This window comes from Delphinus delphis, chromosome X (assembly GCF_949987515.2).
Source record: "Delphinus delphis chromosome X, mDelDel1.2, whole genome shotgun sequence".
In the NCBI taxonomy this organism is placed as follows: Eukaryota; Metazoa; Chordata; class Mammalia; order Artiodactyla; family Delphinidae; genus Delphinus; species Delphinus delphis.
The window spans coordinates 87,918,256-87,927,220 of NC_082704.1; positions in this window are offsets into that span (position 1 = coordinate 87,918,256).

The window sequence follows — 8,965 nt, forward strand, 5'->3', positions numbered from 1 at the left end:
ACCCTACTTATATAAAACTCTAGAAAATGAAAAATAATCTATATTAACAGAATGCAGATCAGTGGTAGCATGAGGATAGGTTTTTGCGAGGGGAGGGTTTGGCAAGAGGGAGAGATTATAAAGGGGCATGGGAAAATTGTTAGGATGATAGATATGTTCATTATCTTGATGTGGTTAGGTGGTGTTGATGGTGTCATGGGTGTGTACATATGTCAGAACTTATCTAATTATACATTTTAAATATGTGCACTTAATTGCATAGCAATGTCCTCAATAAAGCTATTAAAAGCAAAAAAGAAAAGGATAAACAAAACTCATTGCTCTATAGCATCTCTCTGCTGGCACAGTGGATGTGCTTAAATATATTACTATTTTTTTTTTTTTTTGCGGTATGCGGGCCTCTCACTGCCGTGGCCTGTCCCGTTGTGGAGCGCAGGCTCAGCGGCCATGGCTCACGGGCCCAGCCGCTCCGCGGCATGTGGGATGCTCCTGGACCGGGCCACGAACCCGCGTCCCCTGCATTGGCAGGCGGACCCTCAACCACTGCACCACCAAGGAAGCCCCTAAAATATACTACTCTTATGGTAACTTTATAGCATGAGGTTGTAAACTCCCTGAAAGTAGGGACAATGTTTCATACACTATTATTATTATTTAAAAATTTTTTCCAGAGTATATTGATCAGAGTTCTAGCAGAATTGGTGAAATACTCAAATTGGTTAACTTTAGGAGATTTTAACAAAGGGATCTTTTACCAAGATGAGGTCAGAGTTTATGGATCTCACAGGGTTAGTACATTATGAGAGGCAGGTTACAGTGAAGTTTTGTTATCGTTCCTAGGCCTGGGAGTGTGAGGGAAAGATGTATTTACCAGAACCTGGACTCAGAAAGAGCTATGTGGAGAGGGCTGTGACCTTTGGTAGGGGATACAGACAGCTTCAACAAGCCTGCAGTGCTGGGGGAGTAACTAAATGAAGTCACCATTCCAATCTCCTGCTGATACTTCTCATTGGACAAACCTCACCAGAAATCAGAATGCGAGGAAGGCCATATAGTATATACAGGTCAGTCTCCTGAGACAGAGAGAAGGGCACAGAAGAGTGGAAGACGTGTCTGGAGGAGCGAATAGAGACATGCAGCACACAGGGCGTCTAGAACTATGTTGAACGTGTGCTCACTTTGCAAATTCTTCTTATCTGATTGATGAACTGCTGATTTTTAAAACTTGACAAAACCATAATATTCTGCTTTAGAAGTATGACTATGCATTGGCATTTGAAAGCACTTCTTTTTTAGGACCATCTGCAAATTCAATTGACAGTTATTTTCTCACTATTGCCTCCTCTGCCCTTCTAGTTCCTTTAAAATTATGCCAGATCAAAAATTTCCAGAATTATTTCTTGATTTTTCTTTTAAAGTATTCTTCACAACAGAGATTAGGTAAAATGTAACCTTTAGAGCTCTGATTTTTTTTACTGTCCCTTTAAACGTTTCCATATTCAAATAAATTGTGGAAGTTCTAAATTAAACAAAGCTAAGCCAATTTATGCTAACATTTCTTAGTGCTCTTAATATGTAACTGTGCTTGATGACTCTCCTAGAATAGGTAAAAGACATAGTATTTCTGAAGCTTATTTGACTGGATTATTTTTATCTTGAGGAACTAGTGTTCTATGGAGCTCTCTGGAAAACACAGGAAAGACATGGGCAAAGAAGTCAACAGTGCTCCAAGGCTCCATCCATTCATAAACAAACAAAAGAGGGTAGCAATTACCAAGGTCCTTGTAATGTGAAATGTGGATGAGGATATAGGTGGGGGTCTTGGGAACACTGGAGGCAGGTTCCTGGATAGGTACTGGGTCAGCTCTCAGTAAAATAAGTTCACAATTTCAACTGTGGAACTTTATATTCTGGTCTTAATCCAGAGTGAAACTAGTTTTGTTTCTTTGGTTAATCCTTGGAAAAGGAGACAGCAGATGCACCTTTGACAACAGTGGTCAGAAGAGAGCAAATATAAGGAGAATTATTTTATTTCTTATGAAAGGTGGGTCCCAAATTGCTAAAATCCAGAATATTTCTTTGACAGTCCCTCCATCTACCCTATCAGTCATTCATACCTACATGAAATCATCGTTAGACAACCCTTAGTATTCCATCAGTTGACAAGAATTAACTCAGGAGTTTTTAATGGGTCTATTCTGTAGTGATTATGGAGACAACACACACACACACACACACACACACACACACACACGATCTCTATCAGTAAGATACTCTAGGTATATTTTGAAAGACTCAGATGGAACTGTGTGTGAAAAAAGACAGTATTAAATCAAATATATTTTTATTGAGGTATGATTGACATACTATATTAGGTATACCACATAATGATTCAGTATTCATATATATTGCAAAATAATCACCAAAAGTCCAGTTGACATTCTTCACCATACGTAGTTACAAATTTTTTTTCCTGTGATAAGAACTTTTAAGATCTACTCTCCTAGGAACTTTCAAATATACAATACAGTTATTATAGTTATTAACTATATAGTTATTAACTATAATAACTATAATATATAATATTATATTATATAATTATAATTGCTTCTGCACTAAATAAACTGCTAATTATATATAATATAATATAAATATTATATTATATAATAAAATATAATACCTATAATAACTAATAACTATAATGTAGTTATTAACTATAATCACCATGCTGTGCATTACATTCCCATGACTTATTTATTTTATAACTGGAAGTTTGTATCTTTTGACTCCCTTTAATGTATTAATAAAATATTTCAACATTCTATACTGATACAATAAATTATGAATTACATATTATAGGCAATTGGTATGAAAGGAATTTCAGAAAAGAGAAAATAACATGAACTACTGTCATCAAGGAAAGCTTCCTGTAGGAGATGTGTGGTAAAGAGATTGGCCACCTGACCCCTCACAGCTCTTTTCAAGGTGCCTGGCAATGAACAGGATGGGCTTGGTGGCTCCCCATCCCTCCATCTGGTGGAGCTGCTCAGGGTCTTAGCTTACCACGAAGTCTCTAGGTGATATGAGCAAAGGCATGCAACCCCCCTGAAAAGCTGATGCCCAAGCTCAGACTCTCTATAACCCCCAGCCCATATATGATTGCTTTCATAGTTGACCTATAGAGAGGTGAAGCAGCAAAGGTACATGAGTCTCTCTCCTGAAGCATAAACCCTAATGTGTCCCACCATTCAAGGCTCAAGCATTCCTCTCTGTGGGATGATGAAAGTGTAGGGGACTGTTTGTATTGACCTGTGAGGTCAAAATTGCATCATGTTGATCCCATTTTGTTTCCAGGGCCCATCACAAAAGAAACTTTCTTTTTTCCTCTTTTCTTCCTCACCCCAAATAACATTTTTATTTATTTACAGAGTACTGATCATATTTTCTTTGAAAAGGCAACAGTAATAGAAGTTTAAGGGGAAGGAACTACTGTACTGCCCAGTACCTAGGTTAACAAAACCAAGTGGCATTAAAGAATACGTGTGGGTTGAAAGCCATTGGATTGCAATCATATTCTGTGAGAATGATTTCTAAGGGACTTAGGCTTTTAGTGCCCCCTAACCCAGTTCCTTCCTAGTTTGTACTCCTTTAGGCTAACCTTTACTCCGCAAAGTCATAAAATCATAGAATATTAGAGTTGGAAGGGACATTAGAAGATATCCAGCTTAAGACCCTCAAGTTTAGGGAAATTAAGTGACTTAAATAAGGCAGAATGAATTCTCCTGACTTCCAGTCCAGTGCTCTTTCCATTGGGCCACACGGTGACTTGAAATCAAAGAGAAACAGATGTAAGCAGAGAAGAACCCAAAGCATGATCATGAAACGCTAACTTGAAAATCATCTAGCTATATGCAGATGCACAGGCTCTTGACAACTGTTTCATGTTCCTGAGGGTTGCCCTTAAGAATATCCTAATGAAGACATCTTAGAAACAAGAATGGTATCCACGAGAAGTGAAAATCTATTTACTGCTTATTTTTGTTGAATTAAAGAATACCTAGATTTTCGGGATAGCAATTCCTGTCTCCCAGCAATGCCTTGAGCACTAATCCTAGAAATGGTTCCTTTAGCCCTTACCTTTAGGGGAAAAATTATGGACCGGCCACTGAAAAAAGTACTGCCTTCTCCATTACATCCATACATATTTATCCAATCTGTGTGCAATGGAGGGGACAGCAGTAGCTCTGGCCACTGTTGCTCTACAGTACTAAGCAGAGGGAACAAAAATTCAGTGTTCTAAATCCTGGATCACATACAGAAAGGAGGGAACCACAAGATGAACTGAAAATGGGTCACTCAAGTGCTAAGAGCGACTTCTCCCTCCAGGCCTTTTCCCCTGATCTTCTATCCCGTGTCCTACTCCTCCAGAGGCAGGAGTTCTTGTGTGTGTTCAGATGTGTATGTTCACATGTGTGTGTATTATACCCCTCCATCCCAAACATAGCCTCATCCTATCTGTAACCAATCATATCAATCTGAAGAGGACAGTTTCAGAGCCCCTAGTTTTTTTTTTTCTTTTATACAAAAATTATTACCTCCTTTTTTTTTTAAACATCTTTATTGGAGTATAGTTGCTTTACAATGGTGTGTTAGTTTCTGCTATATAACAAAGTGAATCAGCTATATATATACATATATCCCCATATCCCCTCCCTCTTGCATCTCCCTCCCATCCTCCCTATCCCATCCCTCTAGGTGGACACAAAGAACCAAGCTGATCTCCCTGTGCTATGTGGCTGATTCCCACTAGCTAGCTATTTTACGTTTGGTAGTGTATATATGTCCATGCCACTCTCTCACTTTGTCCGAGCTTACCCTTCCCTCTCCCTGTGTCCTCAAGTCCATTCTCTAGTACGCCTGTGTCTTTATTCCCATCTTGCCCCTAGGTTCTTCATGACCAATTTTTTTTTTTTTTTAGATTCCATATATATGTGTTAGCATATGGTATTTGTTTTTCTCTTTCTGACTTACTTCACTCTGTATGACAGACTCTAGGTCCATCCACTTCACTACAAATGACTCAATTTCGTTTCTTTTTATGGCTGAGTAATAGTCCATTGTATATATGTGCCACATCTTCTTTATTCATTCATTTGTTAATGGGCACTTAGGTTACTTCCATGGTCTGGCTATTGTAAATAGAGCTTCAATGAATATTTTGGTACATGACACTTTTTGAACTCTGGTTTTCTCAGGGTATATGCCCAGTAGTGGGATTGCTGGGTCATATGGTAGTTCTATTTTTAGATTTTTAAGGAAGCTACATAATGTTCTCTATAGTGGTTGTATCAATTTACATTCTCACCAGCAGTGCAAGAGTGTTCCCTTTTCTCCACACCCTCTCCAGCATTCATTGATTGTAGATTTTTTGATGATGGCCATTCTTACTGGTGTGAGATGATATCTCATTGTAGTTTTGATTTGCATTTCTCTAATGATTAATGATGTTGAGAATTCTTTCATGTGTTTGTTGGCAATCTGTATATCTTCTTTGGAGAAATGTCTATTTAGATCTTCTGCCCATTTTTGGATTGGGTTGTTTGTTTTTTTGATTTTGAGGTGCATGAGCCGCTTGTAAATATTGGAGATTAATCCTTTGTCGGTTGCTTCATTTGCAAATATTTTCTCCCATTCCGAGGGTTGACTTTTCATCTTGTTTATGGTTTTGTTTGCTGTGCAAAAGCTTTGAAGTTTCATTAGGTCCCATTTGTTTATTTTTGTTTTTATTTCCATTTCTCTAGGAGGTAGGTCAAAAAGGGTCTTGCTGTGATGTATGTCATAGAGTGTTCCGCCTATGTTTCCCTCTAAGAGTTTGATAGTGTTTGGCCTTACATTTAGGTCTTTAATCCATTTTGAATGTATTTTTGTGTATGGTGTTAGGGAGTGTTCTAATTTCATTCTTTTATATGTAGCTGTCCAGTTTTCCCAGCACCACTTCTTGAAGAGGTTGTCATTTCTCCACTGTATATTCTTGACTCCTTTATCAAAGATAAGGTGACCACATATACTTGGGTTTATCTCTGGTCTTTCTATCCTGTTCCATTGATGTATATTTTTGTTTTTGTGCCAGTACCATAGTGTCTTGATTACTGTAGCTTTGTAGTATAGTCTGAACTCAGGGAGCCTGATTCCTCCAGCTCCATTTTGTTTCTCAAGATTCCTTTGGCTATTCAGGGTCTCTTGTGTTTCCATACATATTGTGAAATTTTTTGTTCTAGTTCTGTGAAAAATGCCAGTGGTAGTTTGATAGGGATTGCATTGAATCTGTAGATTTCTTTACATAGTGTAGTCATTTTCACAATGTTGATTCTTCCAATCCAAGAACATGGTATATGTCTCCAACTAGTTGTATCATCTTTAATTTTTTCATCAGTGTCTTATAATTGTCTGCATACGGGTCTTTTGTCTCCTTACATAAGTTTATTCCTAGATATTTTATTCTTTTGGTTACAGTGGTAAATGGGAGAGTTTTCTTAATTTCAATTTCAGATTTTTCATCATTAGTGTACAGGAATGCAAGAGATTTCTGTGCATTAACTGTGTATCCTTCTACTTTACCAAATTCATTGATTACCTCTAGTAGTTTTCTTTTAGCATCTTTAGGATTCTCTATGTATAGTATCATGTCATCTGCAAACAGTGACAGCTTTACTTCTTTTTTATTTTGGATTCCTTTTATTTCTTTTTCTTCTCTGATTGCTGTGGCTAAAACTTCCAAAACTATATTGAATAATAATGGTGAGAGTGGACAACCTTGTCTTGTTCCTGATCTTAGTGGAAATGGTTTCAGTTCTTCACCATTGAGGATGATGTTGGCTGTGAGTTTGTCATATATGGCCTTTATTATGTTGAGGAAAGATCCCTCTATGCCTACTTTCTGCAGGGTTTTTATCATAAATGGGTGTTCAATTTTGTCGAAATATTTTCCTGCATCTACTGAGATGATCATATGGTTTTTCTCTTTCAGTTTGTTAGTATGGTGTATCAAGTTGATTGATTTGCGTATATTGAAGAATCCTTGCATTCCTGATAAACCCCACTTGATCACAGTGTATGATCCATTTAATGTGCTGTTTGATTCTCTTTGCTAGTATTTTGTTGAGGATATTTGCATCTATGTTCATCAGTGATATTGGCCTGTAGTTTTATTTCTTTGTGACATCTTTGCCTGGTAGTGGTATCAGGTTGATGGTGGCCTCGTAGAATGAGTTTAGGAGTGTTCTCCCTCTGCTATATTTTGGAAGAGTTTGAGAAGGATGGGTGTTAGCTCTTCTCTAACCCCCAGCGGTTGTAGAAGTCTGAAAAGGCATGTAAATGGAGTCAATTTCTACCCCATCCATGTCTCCTGACCCTTATGCCTTTGGCTATGAGGGCCTAAAAGGGAAGTACAGAACTTCACAATGGTATAACACATTCATACTCTGATGTGACTCTCCCAAGCACCGTATGAGATGAGACTGGGCAGGCAATATCCCCGTTTGACAATGAGACAGCTAAGGCTTAGAGAAGATAAGGTGAATTACCAAAGGTCACCCCGATGGTTAGTAGCTGAAGTGACTACAGAGCCTCATAGTTTCTCCAAGTGCCTAACTTCAGGGTTTTAAAAGCAAGGTTTTGACCAAAATCATGGCCTCAAAATTCGTTGATTTGCTGCAAGGCCATTCATGACATTATGTGGCTATTGGGATGAAAGTAAAAGAGGACCCCATGATCATCTTTCCTGTGTTATGCCTGCCATTTCTACAACTACAGAGGAACATCCTTGGAGAACCATTTTAATGTTACTCCACAAACCGGCTCTTGGCATATCTAGAAAGAATTATTCACCAAAGAAAACTTTAGCTATTATTATTTATAATTGAGGAAGTAATAGTGACTCTGACCACCACCATGTGTCATGTTCACAGATTGTGTAGTGGCCTTCGGGAAAACGATACCTGCTAAGCCTTGATAGAGCTGTAAACAGAAGGCTCAAACTGTGCTCTACAATCTCTCTGTGGGATATGACCTGTAATCTTCATTATAAAAAGAGAGAACATTGTTCTTTGTGCCTTTCAATAGGTAATTCACTTTGAGTTAAAGAGATTGTGGATAAAAATGTCCTGTGCTTTTGAAATTTACAACCTACTGGACAATAGTCTCCCAGTGCTACAAACGCCAGTGAGAACAAGAAGTCCTTGGGCCTCCCCCCACTGCCCTCTCCTCTTCCCTCTTCTCCCCAACACCTACCTGCTTCCTCCACCTGTCCTTCCCACTGCCTCCAGCCCCCAGGGCTGCTTTTGTGTTAACTCCCATTGCCTTCACAAAGAGTGTCCCACTGTCACTCCCAAACAATGACCAGTGTCACAGATGAAACCTCAGGCACTTTGATCTGCTGAACTCCAACTTGAAAAATGTGGCAATTTAAAAAATCCTCCTGTCTGCTAAATTTTCATCAAGGGAATAAGATTCAAAATCATGTTCTTTTTCACAGAAATGTTACTACCCTGTGGGTGTCAACAGAGGAAGTCTGCTGCATCCTACAGTGACTGGAATGAAAACCTCCCTCCTCATCAGCAAAGAACAAGCTGCTGGGCAAATCCTCACCTACCAGGACTGCAGTCACCTCCCCTATTTGTTTGGTGGGTTTTTATTTGGGGGCATTTGTTCTGGAGCTGTGGGTAAAAGAGAACAAGTTGAATTGGCTACCATCTTTCACCACAAAGTGAACCTGACTCAGAGAAATTACCAAGTCTAAAGTAGTCTCAACACTCCTAACACAAATGTTAGCCTTCCTCAGCATTCAGTTACTTGGTACCAATAAACAGTCCCTCCTCCCGCCTTCCACTGGAAGAATAAACAGTATCTGCTGTCATACACTGGCTGTTCCCACCTCAACAAGGAACAACAAATGTCGCAATGCTTC